The sequence below is a fragment of the Syngnathoides biaculeatus genome, chromosome 22 (assembly GCF_019802595.1).
Source record: "Syngnathoides biaculeatus isolate LvHL_M chromosome 22, ASM1980259v1, whole genome shotgun sequence".
Classification (NCBI taxonomy): domain Eukaryota; kingdom Metazoa; phylum Chordata; class Actinopteri; order Syngnathiformes; family Syngnathidae; genus Syngnathoides; species Syngnathoides biaculeatus.
This window is the reverse complement of record NC_084661.1, coordinates 18,018,997-18,034,801: the sequence shown is the minus strand read 5'-3', so window position 1 is coordinate 18,034,801 and position 15,805 is coordinate 18,018,997. Positions and strand designations below refer to the sequence as shown.

The window sequence follows — 15,805 nt, the reverse complement described above, 5'->3', positions numbered from 1 at the left end:
GCTTTGTCGGTTAGCGAGAAGACGTTACTGTAATGGCGATTGATGCGGTGGCCATCTCGCTGTGATTAACACGCACGATGACAGCGGATCGATCCCGCCTCGCCTCCTTTTCATCTCGGCACATGCGCGGACATCAGCTCGTCGTCGCCTTCCACGTTTTCCCGCGTTGGTTGCGGCTCCTCCACACGCGCCTTCTTCGGTGGCTGCAGACCGATTCAATATTGCGGCGGGTAATTTATGCAGAACTAATTCGCCACAGGAACAGAGCGAGAAACGTGGAGGAAAGAGGGTGGGGGGCACGTGGGGGGATGAAGAAGAAGCCACGCGAAAGCGGCGCCAATAATTATCCCCGGTGTCGCCGTGGCAACATTGTTGGAAGTTGATTGTCAATAAACTATGAAGAAAACGAAATCCATTTCAATTTCACACATGCCGCAGAGCGTCAGACAGGAGGAGGCGCAATGCCGACGTACTCACGTCGGGTACTAAATTGAGTTGAAAATATCACTTTTTTCATACAGTTTATGTTACAGCCTGATTAAGAAAAATAAATAAATGGCCGCGCGCCAAGTCATATAATCACATCGTCGCAAAAAAATTAGAAAGTCAAATGCAGAATGTTGCAAAGAGGAAAGATCCGGACTGACGAAAAAGCGGCTAGTTGTGGCTTCATATTCACAAAAGACTTGAGGCTCCAATTGCTGCACCAACAAAAGGGCTAGGAATCGCTTCCAAAATGAAATTTCTCACTTTTCATTTTTAATAAATGTGCAAAAAATATATACATATACGCGTGGGCCTCACAGTTCTGAGTTCGATCCCGGCCCCGCCTGTGCGGCTTTCCTCCGGGCACTCCGGTTTCCTCCCACATCCCAAAACATACAACATTGATTGGACGCTCTAAATTGCCCATAGGTGTGATTGCGGTTGCGGCTGTTTGTCTCCATGTGCCCTGCGATTGGCTGACAACCAGTTCAGGGTGTACCCCTCCCGCCTCCTGCCCGTCGACAGCTGGGCACTCCCCGCGACCCTAGTGAGGATAAGCGGCAAAGAAAATGGATGGATATATGTATGTATATATCATGTTGTGATTGTGTGGTGTTGTATGTTTTTTTTTTTTTTTTTTTTTTCGGTGAATACATGAATTTCATCAATTTGGGGATAAAGATGCAACGTTGGAAAATGCAGAAAAACAAAGGGTCATTTTTCTGGACAACACAAGGATGAATTGGACCTTTAAATAAGGATGCTAGCTGCCGAAGTCTTAGCATTACAATCAAAGTTAAACAAAAAAGTGCATTTTGACCAAAAGAACCCAGAACGATTCCGTTTTGCCCGTCGCTAGCTGGCTACGTTAGCATTCCGATTGTAACGTCTTCCAAAAATGTCCATTTTGAGCAAAATGACCAATAACTCTTGGCTTCTAGTTTCTCGATCAGGGTCGCCTCCTGCATTCCCATGACAACGCCAGGTGACATGGCGACAATTTTATCGTCGCATTCGGCAAGATTTCTCACCCAAAACGATACGCGATACCGGGCTGCGAAAAGTTAGCGCTTTCCCTTCCCGACCGTGCGGCGCATTTTGCGATCGGTTTTCCATGAATGATGGCACAAAAACACAATGATAGCGCACACGGATGCCGTCGACGACTGTATCAAAGATTTGCTGGCGCGGTTATTTGTAAAAGGTGTAAAAACGTCGCCGGTCGTGCTGAAACAGTGAAGATTAATGTTCTTATCGAGCACGTATCTCATTATTTGTGCATCACTGTCACTCTTATTAAAGCCATACATCTTAACGCCAAACACGTACGCGTTAGAGCATTTTCCGCACACGTGTAGTTCCTCTCACTTCAGATAGCCAGATGAATAATTTATCCAAAATGAATTATAATAGCAGCCGCGGATTCTTCTTCATTTTTTTTTTTTTTTTTTTGTGTCAGATTCCTGCGCACATTGGGCCTTGTATAAATGAGGCTCGCTGCCTCCGCGGGCAGATTTGCATAGAAAAACCCTGCAAAGTGTCGCGCAGGAGGAGGAATTAGGATTCACGCCGGCGTCTCGTCTGCGGATGCTCGGCCGCCACGTGAGACGGGAGCGGCTGATTGATATGGACGAGCGCGGCCAAACTCGCCGTGCGTCATCTGGCGCCAGGTGGGGAGCAGGCAGAGGGAGCGCCCACACCGGTTCTTGCATCTTAGCATGTGGCTAAATGCTAATTGCCATCAAGGCCTGCCTAGTCGGAGCGTTCCATGAAAGGTGAGCGGAGGGGCCGAGGTGTCGCTTGCGCCCTTCGTAGGAGCCGGTCTTGTGGCTAAGTGTTAGCATTACAATATTAACAGATATTTGAAGGTCACACAAATATCGCAAATACTTGTGGTACTTTGTTATCAAGGAGATTTAATGTTTGTATTCCAGCCTCAGGTGTTGATGCTAGGTGGCTACCTATTAGCGTAAGAAATGGAACAGAAGTTTGAAGGTTGAGCAAAAGTCACATTTCTACCAATTTGACTTTTGGTATCAAATACTTGATGTTTGTATCCCAGCCTCAGGTGTTGATGCTAGGTGGCTACCTATTAGCGTAAGAAATGGAACAGAAGTTTGAAGGTTGAGCAAAAGTCACATTTCTACCAATTTGACTTTTGGTATCAAATACTTGATGTTTGTATCCCAGCCTCAGGTGTTGATGCTAGGTGGCTACCTATTAGCATAAGAAATGGAACAGAAGTTTGAAGGTTGAGCAAAAGTCACATTTCTACCAATTTGACTTTTGGTATCAAATACTTGATGTTTGTATGCCAGCCTCAGGTGTTGATGCTAGGTGGCTACCTATTAGCATAAGAAATGGAACAGAAGTTTGAAGGTTGAGCAAAAGTCACATTTCTACCAATTTGACTTTTGGTATCAAATAGTTATGGTACTTTGTTATCAAGGAGATTTTGTAGTGTTTGACGCTAGGTGGCTAGGTATTAGCATAAGAAATTGAACAGAATTTTGGAAGGTTTAATAATTCTACCGAAACAACCAGCAACTCTCCGTAAGTTTGGCATCAAGTAACTTTGCTACTGAATACGAGTTGGTACTTCTGCATCGGCACATTTTGTGTTATTATATCGAGAGCGCTCTGCGTTTGCAACTTCCCATTTCGGAGCCTTGAAAAGGAGCTTGCAATGGATTTCCGAACATGTTGAGCGGCACAAAAATTCTGCAAAATTGTCTCCTCAGCGACAAATGACCCCCGGAGAAATACTTTCAAACAAAAACGTGAACACGTTTGTGTCTTAATGGCATGTGAAAATACACAAATCCTCCTCACGGTGTGAAGGTTTTGCATTTTGAATTATGCAAATGAAGTGCAGTCGGATTAGAGCAGACAAGTAATTGGCTCAATAATGCATGTTCTCGTTTTTTAATCCGGCCCAACGAGCATTTTAACATGCGCGACACTCTTGTAATATTTGTTGCATTAAATTGTGCATTTTTTTTTCCCCCACACTTGAACTCAATTGATTTTTTTTTTTTTTTTTTTTTTTGCTATTAATTGATGTCATTAAACAAAATTGATTACTTGTTGTCCCGCTCTCAGTTTTGGTTGAATTGGCTTGTTTTTGTTGTTGTTTTTTTTTTTGCTATTAATTGATGTCATTAAACAAAATTGATTACTTGTTGTCCCGCTCTCAGTTTTGGTTGAATTGGCTTGTTTTTGTTGTTGTTTTTTTTTTTGCTATTAATTGATGTCATTAAACAAAATTGATTACTTGTTGTCCCGCTCTCAGTTTTGGTTGAATTGGCTTGTTTTTGTTGTTGTTTTTTTTTTTGCTATTAATTGATGTCATTAAACAAAATTGATTACTTGTTGTCCCGCTCTCAGTTTTGGTTGAATTGGCTTGTTTTTGTTGTTGTTTTTTTTTTTTTTGCTATTAATTGATGTCATTAAACAAAATTGATTACTTGTTGTCCCGCTCTCAGTTTTGGTTGAATTGGCTTGTTTTTGTTGTTGTTTTGTGCTGATTATGTGTCCACCTGTTGGCGTACGCCCCGCCTCCCAAATGTTGACCAATCAGCTCCCTCCAGCCACTTGCCCAGGTGTTTCTCGTTAGCCTCCCGTGTTGCTAACTTCCTGTCGGTCCGTCGTCCTTCCCACGGCTTCCTTGTTGGTTTTTGAAAGTCATGTCAAAGTTCTGGTTCCAGTTGAAGTCGTGTTTTATTTCTTTGAGTATTTTTGCCCCGACCGTGACAATGATATGATTATCCATCCATTTTTCTTAACCGCCTATCCTCACAAGGGTCGCGGCTGTGCACAAATGGATGGCGGGGGAACTGAACTCACACTGCTTGCACCAAAGTCTGGTGAGTGTAGTACTACAGTGACTTTGTAATTTATACAACAGAAAATAAATGTAACCAACTTCTGAATAACCTGCATAAAATGGTGGTTGTATTTTCCAAAAAAATCCCGTTATTTGTTGCAATTCAGCCGTTTTTTCCCCCCCTCCATAAAATTGGATACTCACTCACTTGCTGGGATGATTGTAAATGGTAGCAAAACGGCCAAATAAGCGATTTTGCAGTCGTTTCTGAGCCCGCCGCATTTCCTGTGTCGCTCCCGACAACAGGTGGCGCTAGTTCACCAATGGAGAGGGAACGCCCGAGCGCGGCGGTCCCTACCATGGATGCTCGTCCCTCGAGGTGCGAGCGAGGAGGGACGCTGTCAAAAGTACTGCAATTGTATGGATCAAGGTAACGAACGTCATTTGCTGCTACAAAGTGTTTATTTCAGATTTTACTCACAATTCTTCTTTTCCACTCGTGGTCACTTTTTATTGGACCAAGAAGATCCTCATCGTTGTCAATAGTTATCAAACGACAAATTACTGTATTATGCAAATATGACAATTGGAAATTTTGTGAATTCCCACCGTTGGTCTTAACTAAACCCAAATCCATTTTTATTTTTTTTTTCAAATTTGACCTGGAAAAGCCCCATTTGGTGCACATGAAATTTTTTTTTTTGCTTTGCATCACTTTCATCAAAGTCATCAAATTTCGGGGTGGAAAAAAAAATTGCTATTATTTTTTAAAATGAAAATATGTCCAATTGAACGCAACAGGAGGTAAGGTGCAATTCTTAAAAAAAAAAATAGCAATTTATACATACAGGGAGCTTGAGGGGGCTTGTTTATTGTCAGAAGAGCGTCTGGCCTCCGAGCTTCCATATTTTATTTTCTAACCACGGGTGGCACTTTCCCCTCACAGCGCTGTCTGCTACATGGAGTCAGCCCCAGCCCCCCCCCCCACTACACCTATTAGCATATTTATCATCAGCCCCGCAGACTTCAAAGTCAGCGTTTGCTTCTCGCAGAGACAGGAGGGGGGCGGGGGGTGCATTTGGGAGGGATGTGTGTGTGTGTGTGGGGGGGGGGGGGGGACAGGAAGCCAGCGCAGATTGCAAAGTTGGTCCCCGGGGATCAAGTATCCGTTAAGGTAGAGGGTGGGAACGGAACGGGAGGGGGGGTGGGGGGGGGGTCATTTATTTGCACTGCTGATGATGTCTTGAGCAACGCCTTTCAATATTTGCCGGGCCCCTCCCGACATGTTGTGGCGCTAACAGCCGGCTAACGCTAATGTGCTTAGCTGAACATCTGACAAAAAAGGGAGAAGCGCGTACCTCCGTATTTCTAAATATGGATGAATATTACGGGTTAGTATTTGGTTAATTCAATGGAAAGACAATGTTTTGTTCTTTGTCAGGTCGAAATTTAAAGTCTCGCAAAATTTTGAGATTTATCTTTAACGGCATGTTTTCTAGTCTTTCTTTGCGGTAATTAAGTGGAAAGAGCAGTATTGCATTTTACACAATGAGTTATATAGTGACATAGAAGTTGTGTAATCAAAAAAAATTAGTTGGGTACGTCGTCATTTTGCGACAATGTATTTAACGGTGACAGGAAGTCTTGTAGCGCTCGCGCACTTTTTGATCCTTCTAATGTCCCCTGACAGCGTGTCAAGTGTTTCCTTTTCTCGCGACTTCCGGCATGCAAGCATGAATGTATTTATTTCTCTCATTTTTAAAAATACATGGTGTTCTAATCACGTCATTTGAATCATTAACGTGCCCCCCCAATTATCAACATGGAGTCTTAAGCACGGAATGCCGCTGTGCCTCACGTGAAGCCGATGCTAATGAACCTCTGCACCCCGCCCCAACCCCCCACGTGCCGGAGGTTGAATATCAATTCCATCACAGCCTCCCTGCCGGCACGTTCTCATTTTTCCCAGAAAAATGACAGGCCATGCGCATTTAGCGACGCTAGCGCGGCCGAGCTCCTAAACAAAATGTGGCGCCGGCCTGCCGGCCGGGCGGCCGGTTCCGAGCCGACCGCACGTGAAATGGACCGCTGACCTGAAAACGGAAAAGGACGAGAACAAGGATGCTTGCCGCGTGGCCCTCGAAATACATGGAAGAATAATTATAAGAGGAATATTAGTAGCTACAAAGAGAGAGAGAGAGAGAGCGCTAGCTAGCTAGCTACAACTGTTATTGCCCATCAAATACAGTAAACATTTTTCCTGAAAAAGAAAAAAAAAACTTTCACATGAATGCATTTTGTATATTTTAGACTTTTTTTTTTTTTTTTTTTAAACCTCTCGAGCACCAACATGCAAAAGTGTCTCCTTACGTCTGCCTCGCACAATAATTGTGCGGGGAGGAAAAAGACAACAACAACCAAAAAAAAACCCTCAAAACAAAACATATTTAATACCGTCGTCTCCTGTGCAGGCGCGCGTTTGATGCCCCGAAGGTGACGGCGGCGGATGTGTTTCGGCTGTCGGAGGGAACATCTGAGCTGCCGGTGAGCCCTGCTTAGACATATTTCACGTGCAGGAGGGGGAAAAAAAAAAAAAAAAAATATATATATATATATATATATATGGAAACAATCCAAACTTCTCCACCCAAGAAGTGAGGGTTGCACTTTTTGGCCTGGCCTCGTTTTATTTCATTCACGCCGCAGTTTTTATATGAAAAATAAATCCGGAGTGGTGAATATATTTTTGATTGTACATGTAGATCCATTTTTGAGCCACTTAAACCCTCCGCTGGCCGGAATACACGTCCTCGCCCTTCTGCTTTTGTCTGTGTGACGTGCACGCGCTCGTGGCTGACGACGAGGTGCCCGAAAGTGGTCAAGACTGCACGACGCTCAAGTCCAGGTCTTGGCTGTCAAGTTGGATTTCAGAAAAAATAAATCAATCCCACGTCATTATTGCGGTTTTGTCTGTGCGCTACGCAAGCACTCAAGGCCGACGACGGAGCGTTCTAAAGAAGACGCGTCCACACGCCGGCTGTCGTGTAGGATGGGGGACGGGGACGGTGGGGGGGGGGGGTGTTCCACCTCCTTGGTATTCTGCCTCTATCTGGCTGACGTGCATGCACTCACGGCCAACAATGAGGCACTCTAAAGCGGCCACGCCAGGAGACTATCCAAAGGTGAGCTGCATTTTTGGGGTGTGGCCATACTGCCCGTCGCAATTGAGCCAGAAAACCCCTGATGTGGATGAAGGCACTCGAGGTCCTTTCAATAATTAAGCCCCATTTTAGTCCAAATCTGGAAAAAATGGACTTCCACAAGTCAGTACTACAGCGTACTTGGTCTCGGCCCCAATTTTTGGATTCATTTTTCAGGATCTCGAAAGATGAGCTCGTATGAACACGCCAAGTGGACTGTCGGCGTCGGGGTCCACTCCAAGGCGGTCAGGAGTCCGACCAAGCGCCTCCGAAGTGGGTCGGTCCTGACGTTCCCTCCCCGTGTAACGATTGTGTGGCCGGACGCGGACCGGGCTGGCAGCAAAAGGTGACATCTGGTGACTTAACGCGCTCGCATGTGAATGGCGCTCCCCGACGTTGTGTGGGCAGCAGCTGCTGCGCAAAGGCCCGAATGAGACGGGAGGAGCGAGCGTGGGGGGGCGTTTGCCAGCCTGAGCCGTGGGGCCGGGGGGGTGGAGTGACGCGTATGCCCCCCACGTCCGCTGTCTGACTCTGGAAAAGAGGGTGGGGGGGAGGCGGTCGGGGGAAATCAATGGCCTGCTGTCTGATTTGTGTGGAGGAGGGCGGGACTCGCTGGTCACCTCGCGTATCTGCCCCCCCCCCCCCCAGCATCCATTTTGAATCTCGTCGTCGTCGTCGTCGCCGCCGGTGTTTGAGCAGCAGCGCTTGGTGACCGTACTTAAGTACAAATCCCAATTCTAGCGAAGTTTGGACCTTGTGTAAAACGGAATACAACGATTTGAAAATCCATTCAAGCCATTTTCATCAAAATCTCTTTTTGAATTTAATTGCTGCAACACGTTCGCTCCCCAGAAAGCGTCTGTTTACCACTGTGTTACGTCACCTTTTGAAGCGTTTGGGAAGTGAGGACGCAAATTAATTGAAGCTTGGAGACCAAATTCAACTTGACTTGCTCAACAGTCAGGAGTCTCCCCTGTGATATTTTGGGCTTCGTAATGTTCTGGACTGCCTCAGGCCAGTCTAACACTCGTGCTCTCTAAACTAAACTACCAAGCCGCGCTGTTGTCACCCGTTACCAGAATGCGGCTTGGTGATGTCTTGCTAAAATAAGTGGCAACATCCCTGGGAAAAAAAAAAAAAAAAAAAAAAAACATTGCTTGGATGGCAGCACACGCTGCTCCAAAACCTGGATCCACCTTTTGGGAATAACGGTGGTTTCACAGATATGAAAGTTACCGATGCCTTTGGCACTAACGCACTCCTGTACCATCGCAGATGTTGGTTTTTGGAACTTCGGGCCGAAAGCGATCCACAAACATCCCCGGCACGGTATCGCAAATGCCCGTGGAGCAAAACGGACTTGCTTGAGGCCACTCGAGCGCCACTTAAAAGACACGATTGCTGGGGGGGGGGGGGGCAGCTTTTACGTTGGTAGCGGTTACGCATTCCACGAGGAATGTTAATGAAAGACATTCCTTCGAGGTTTTCATGGAAACCAGCTCGGATTTAGGGATAATAGAGGTGGCAAAAAAATGGGGACCCCCGCTTCCCCCATTTTTTTTTTCCACCTTCCTTTGGAAGGAACGATTATTCCTCCAGGGAGAAGTGTGTAGGATGAACAATTATGGTCGCAGTCACGTGTCGAACACATGGAAGAGTAGTGTGCTGAAAAAGGATTTATTAAAAAAAAAAAAGTCTTCCCTCAAAATTGGAAAAAACACATCAAGGATGGGGGGGGGGGGGGAACATATTTTTTCAAATTTTCATGATCAGAAAACAATGAATGTGATGGGACGAAGAATGAAAACACCCCAAAAAAGGTTTTCAAAAATTGAGGCTTTGTGGCCGTTGTATTTTTATTATATTTATGAATGCTAACATCAGAACTATTACCAGTGGATTGATTGATTTTTCCAATATTGATCATTGATGATGATTGACCTTGACACCCATATTTGCCCGACTACAGTCCTGGGTGAGTTTTATTCATTAAGCAAGTAATCACAAAATCACTTGTAGGTGCGGGAAAAGTATCAGTGTCAGAGGAAATGATCTGGTCCTAAAGGAAGTTTGAGCTCCAAGGAAAGGAAAGTTCTAGTAGCGAGGCAGAAGGTTCTACCCATTTGTAGACGGACTCTAATTTCAAGAAGGTTTTCGTCTCAAAAGTCCCAAGTGGAATTGTTGTCGTCCCAAGACAAGTCTGAGGAGGCAGTCCAGATAGAATGTCCTGGTCCCAAGGAAAAGGGTCTCAGGGTCCAAGACGTTCCACTCCCAAAGGAGGTCTTGGTCCTAAGAAAGAAGCTTCGAGTTCTACGGGACTCGTGCCACCAAATTCCAGTGGAAATTCGGGACTGGATTATTGAGAGAGATGTCATATGATGTGATTTTTAGATGACAGTTTGGTGATGCGGTATTATAAAAGTCCCGTCCTTATTTCTCCCGTTGGTAGGAATAATCACGCGGTTGAATTATTATTTTTCCTATGCGAAGGTTGAAATCTTCACGGTTGCAACTTCCCACCTCGCACTTCCCCTCAACGTTCGCTTTGGCGACCGGCGACTGTGGAAAGCCGGGGATCCGTCCGTCCGTCCGTCCGTTCGTCCGTCCGTCCGCTGCGGTCCGAAACGCTCACAGGGAAACAATCAAGGCGACGTTCCCACAAAGGAAAACAGAAGTTTGCGCTTAAAAAAAAAAAAAAAAAAAAAAAAAGTTCAGTGGTTTTTAAGCCTTTTCCTCATATTGTCTCAAATGATTTTTTTCCCCCTTTATAAGTTTACAATTTGAATAAAGAAAATCATTCTGTAAAATTGTGACTATGGCAATATTCACTTTTTTTTTTTAATTGAAAATTGACTACTTCTCGAAAATTGACTTTTTCTTGCAGTATTGAGATTTTTTTTTTTTTTTATCTTGAAAAAAATTCTAGTATTTTTTCCCCTCCTAATATTGCAATTATGTATGAGTAAAATCACATTTAAAATCTCTTTATTGTAAATGTGAATTTATTTCTTAATTTGATTCTGACATGTAATTAATTTCTTGGGATTTTTCACTCGAATTTTCTCCCCATTTCTTCCGATCAGTATTCGTTAATACCCCTTTTATGATGAGCAATTTTTCAAAATAAGAGCTGGAAGAGTTCAAGTAGCATTTAGCGTCACCGATATACCGTCGTCTCCGAGTCGCTGTGAAAGTGCTGCGTCACCCGCCGTGCGCCGTAAAGTGCGCCGCACCCCTGCGGAAAATCATAAATCAGACGCAGTCGTGTCCGAGTGGCAAAATGAGTCATTGTTGCGTCGTTACGCGATCGTTATGCGGCCATCAAAAGAAGTCGCTCAGCTGAGCTTATTTATAGAGCGCATGTTATGGGAAATTGTTTTTTTTTTTTTTTTTAATGGTTGGATACAAGTACCGGAGAAGATTTTCTGTGCGTTCAATTACTTGACTTTTTAACGGTATTGCAAATCAATTTCCCCCAGTGAAATGAATAGAAAGGCTGTTCATCTGTTCTAAACCCTCCAAAAAAGAAACGTTTTTACCTGTTTAAAAAAAAAAAAGCACTGCATTGTATAAAAAGTCCTGTTAAAAACAGGTTTTATGAATTGCAATTACTGTAGTATTTGTGTTGGATACAGTGGAACCTTGAAAAGTTGTCATTCTTTATTAAAACGAATGGAATCCAGTCATACATTGATTCCTACATGTGTTGCTCCACACTTTGTGTTCAAATATCAGTTTAGTTTTATTACATCTTTGCTCATTTCAGTTGCTTGTCTCTGTTTTGCGTGGTACGTTAGCATTTACGCTAGCGGATTTGCACATAACGTTATGCAATTTAGCGAAATATGCAATGTGTAATTCTGTTTTGTTTTATGTTCAATTTGACAAAGTTCACCGGGGGGGCATTAAACAGATTTAAGACACCCCCCCCAACCACATCCTCAAGATATTGTTCCCTTTTTTTATTTTTAGGTTGCAAAAAAAAAGTGTATTATATATGTTAATGTTTTGGTGACTTTGTTGTTTTGCCGCCGCAAGCAGAAATTTGAACTTTGCAGACGATTCATCAAACGCGTGGAATTGTCGCCGATTTGCGTTGCGCATCTCACGGCGAATAAAAGCCGTCCGCCCGTGTTTGGGACTATTGTCACGACGCAAATAATTGAGATTTTTTTTTTCCCTCTTTCTTTTTCTGCGTTAGCTGGCAGGAGGCTCACAGGCTTTTTTAAAATAATTTTTATTTTTTTTTAATTTCCAGCCACATGACTTGGCAGAGCGGAAAGAAGGTTTTTTTTTTTTATTATTAATTATGGTCAAAGCCCAAGTATGCTCGTCAGCCCGGCCTTTTACTCTTGTTGGAAAATTGAACTTATTTATTACTGGTGTAGTTTTATTACATTCAATGAGATTTGTGGCAAGAAATCGTGTGTGTGTGTGTGGGGGGGGGGTTAATATCACATCTTTCTTAAATCTTACATGATGTTTGGGTCAAATTGGACCTGGTTAGACATTTGATGGTCATACACTCCCTCCTCCCCCATGTCATGTTTTTTTTTTTTTTTTTTTTTTTTTTTTCTCTGGTCAGATGGTGCAAAATTGTGCACACCGAGGCTGTTCCAGACCAAACTTTTTTTTTTTTTTTTTTTTTTTCGTTGGTCTGGTCTACAAAAGATGGTGTAATTGCTGGGGGGGGGGGGGAATCAACAGCTTCAAAACACTGAAGTTTGAGTTTGTCCATCCCGTTTCCTCAATGCAGTGTGTCTTTCGGAGGCCTCGTAAAAGTAAAACGCGAGCGCGGGTGCGTGGTAGGATGTTTTCCGAGCGGCGCACGCGTGGGCTGAAATCAATGCTTCCTGTCACCTTTTAGCCGGACAAATGGCGTCTATTGTCCCGGGCCTTTCCCTCCCCCTAACTTTAGACAGCTGGGGTAGTAGACACACGGGCCAGAGATGCGTGGGGAGGGGGCTCAAACACACAAGTCTAGTCCACCCCCCTTCATTCTCCTTCTATCCCTAATTTAAAGTCAATGACAGCAACACAGGCCGCTTTGTGACATTTGATTGGCTCTAAAGGGGCCACGGTGGGTCAACGTGGGGGGGGGGGGAAGAAATCAAATAGTGGAAGTAACACAGTACGAGGATTTCAACAATGTTTCATTTTTCATATTTGAGTATGAAGTCAGTCATATCTACATAGAAATCTCCTTTTACAATCTGGAGGGGGGGGGGAGTAGGGAATAATTGATTTTTTTTTAATTAAAAAAAAATTTCCATTTCCATTCCTGTCTTCCAAAAACAAGACACGACTATTTCAAATTGCTACTGCAGAAAAGCCAAATTTCTTATGATCCACTTGCTGGTTTGTTCACTCACATCCATCAGACACACACACACACACACACACAAAATGTATTCTTTGCGCAATATCGCCGTGAAAGAATTCCTAGACTTTTGCATGACCCCCCCCCCCCACACCCACTCCTCCCCGTCCAAGTCTCAGAATTTGTAACTTTAACAAGTGTGTGATGCTTGGCACAGTCATGGCTGCCTGCTCTCAAACATGTCTTTGTTATTCACGGCTTTCTATCAGAGAGCGGCCACCCGCAAAACATGGAGGGTGGACGGGGGGGGGGGCGACCGGCCGCGCCAGTCACACATCACATGGGATTTGATTTATTTTGGGTAAATGGGATCATTCCACAATTACAGATATATATATATTTTTTTTTTTTTTTGCCCCCATATCAAATGTAATGGATAAAATATGCTTTGGAATCTTTATCTTTTGACGGGGTATGATTTTGTTCAGGCTTCCATGCACTTGCTCAATCGTTTTGTTTAATCACAGCCATATTTCGCACAGTATTAATCATTTTGTCAACGTAAATGCGACTTTGTTGCCCGAGAACCATTTCGGAAAGGAGAAAAGCAGTCCGACGCGTGACTTGGCAGAAATGACGTCAAGCTGAGTGCTCTGACCGCAGGAAAATCCTTTTTAGTTTTCATATTTTTTTTCCACTGTTTCCATCTGGAACGGCGAATGCAATCGAATACAAATTATTCCTGATAAGAAATCAATTATTTTAAAGATTTAAAGCTAGATTTTTTTTTTAAGAGTATTTGAAGAAATGGTTAATTTAACCAAAATAAAAAGAGTTCAATTACACTCACTGAGGTACTTTGAAACTTTCAAGTTTTCCAACAATTGCAAAGAAATTTTCAAATTTCTATATATATATATATTATATTTACTTGATACGACTATTTACTTTATATTATATACTAAATAGAATAGAGTTTTTCAAGGCATGATCTCATGTAGATTCGGTTTTGAGTATTTGTGGGACGAACCTGGAGTCTAACGGCACCTTTAGTCTTAATTTATTTCATGGCCGCCTTGTGTGGTTATGGTACACACGACCATCGATGGCAGTTCTTAAATTTTTTTACTTTAAGTACCACATGAAAAAATAACAATACCCAGGTCTCCAAGTCCATTTGAAGTTGCGCACTGTTTAAACGTTAACACCGCAGTAAAATAATGAAAAATAAAATAAAATTACTGCCAAAAAATGTAAATGAAGATTGAACCTGAATAAATGTTTTTTTTTTTAAAGAAAAAAAATCTTAAATAAAACTCAACTATACTTAACTCAATTTTTTTTTTAAACTCCAAAATGCACAGGTTGAACATTTTTCAGTGATGCATTTGCATACCACTAGAGGGAGCCAGCGGTACTCGTACGATGTCGTCAAACACTGATTTATGGTTTAGTTGATCCGACTTTCCGTGTATTCTTTTGAAAATACATTGCCTGATTGCACAAAAGGTCACGAGGTCAAGTGCAATTTTTTTTTTTTTTTTTTTCAAAGCCGCAAACTTCACGTGAAAGCGAGTTGTGTACATTTTCAGACGGTCATCGGAAATCGTACCGGCGAGTTTTGGAAAAGGCTCCCCTTGTGCTCCTCCCGCTGATCTAGTCTTAAACTTAACGTGCTTGTTTTCGACATACAGGTCAGACGTAAAAGTCTGCACGACACTGCCCGCCCACACAGACCGGAAGGAGCAGCACAATGGCCATTGAATTGAAGCCCACAGTTTAAGTCTTTACATTCGATTTAATGATGTCGTTAGTGTCGAGTGGACCCCTGCTATGGAGGAGGAGGTGGGGGGGGGGGGGGTCATAAAATTCGTTGTAATGGCATTGAATTATTTTTTTTCAAATCATTTTAGAAACTCTTAAATAAGCAGGGATAAACTAGCAATTTAGGTTCCCACCATTTTTTTCCAACAATCCGTCACTTGGTGAATTCGTGGGTGTCCTTCTGAAGCAAAAGCAAACCCATTGTTGAAATCACCAGCACGGCTTTTGGCGAGGAATCCGCCTGCCCGCGCGCCGAGCGGGCAAACTCCGGGCCGGGTTTTCGAGCCCGCCGCGGTTCTGGCGTCCCAGCGGTAATCGAATCGCCGATGTAATTTGACACTTCAACTTACTGCGCTCCGCCGGAGTGTCTCCGCTTTACTCGCCGCGGACGTCGAGCCCCGTTTCCGAGCAAGAGGCGACAATTAGCGAGGACTTTCTCCCCTCGGGCCCGCCGGTGAGTTTCCGCCAAGTCAGGCCGGCCTCGGGAAGCGGTTTTTTTTTTTTTTTTTTTTTGTCTGTTTGTTTGTTGTTTTTTTTTTTTTTTTTCCCAAATTATTATTATTATTATTATTATTTTTGTTTTTTTTTTTTTTTTGGGGGGGGGGGGGTCTTGTTTCGCCGTCCTCCCCGTTTCGGCTCAGATTGTGCCCGACCTCCCAACAATGGGAGAGTGGCCGGCTCGGAGGAGGCAAACCCTCCGCTCAACGTGGCTCTCCCTGCCGGGTGAGGTGGGGGGCATCTGCTCGGGCTGCCGGCTTCCGACTCTCCCGGCTCGCGTGCATCCGCCGTGATTCATTCACACGTCGCTTTTTTTTTTTTTTGGGTCGATTGATTTAAAAGGCTTTTGTCTTTTTTTTTTTTTTTTTTTGGTGGTGGTGGTGGTGGTGGGGGGGGGGCAAGTTGAGCGCTATTATTGAGCTGATGCGTTGCACGCTGCAGGATGGCCAGAAACGAAACCTCAGCGGCGGTCACTGCAGTGCCCGATTTTTCTCTGGAATTGACCGCTTTTTGCAGCGATTTGGCAGCAGCACATGCAGGCAGGCGTGCGGTGCGGAGGTTTTTGTGCACGAGGGCTGCATTGCAAAGATGTCATTTTGTGTCCGTTTGTGCACATGAGCATCCGCCGTCGGCCGCGCGAGAGCCTCCCAG

At 43.9% G+C, this 15,805-nt stretch overlaps 1 protein-coding gene across 2 annotated transcripts in view; it reads left to right on the top strand.

Moving 5' to 3' along the window:
- The first annotated feature begins 1,989 nt into the window (after positions 1-1,989).
- Positions 1,990-15,805, top strand: part of LOC133495499 (zinc finger MIZ domain-containing protein 1-like) — a 70,725-nt gene continuing 56,909 nt past the window's right edge. Inside the window, exons 1-3 of one of the 2 annotated variants that reach the window (XM_061810234.1) lie at positions 1,990-2,261; positions 4,289-4,352; positions 4,619-4,742. The gene's annotated coding sequence lies outside the window, so the exon portion shown is untranslated. Of the gene's footprint in view, positions 2,262-4,288; positions 4,353-4,618; positions 4,743-15,009; positions 15,111-15,805 lie in introns of those variants that run through there. The other variant, XM_061810235.1, reaches the window with a different exon arrangement.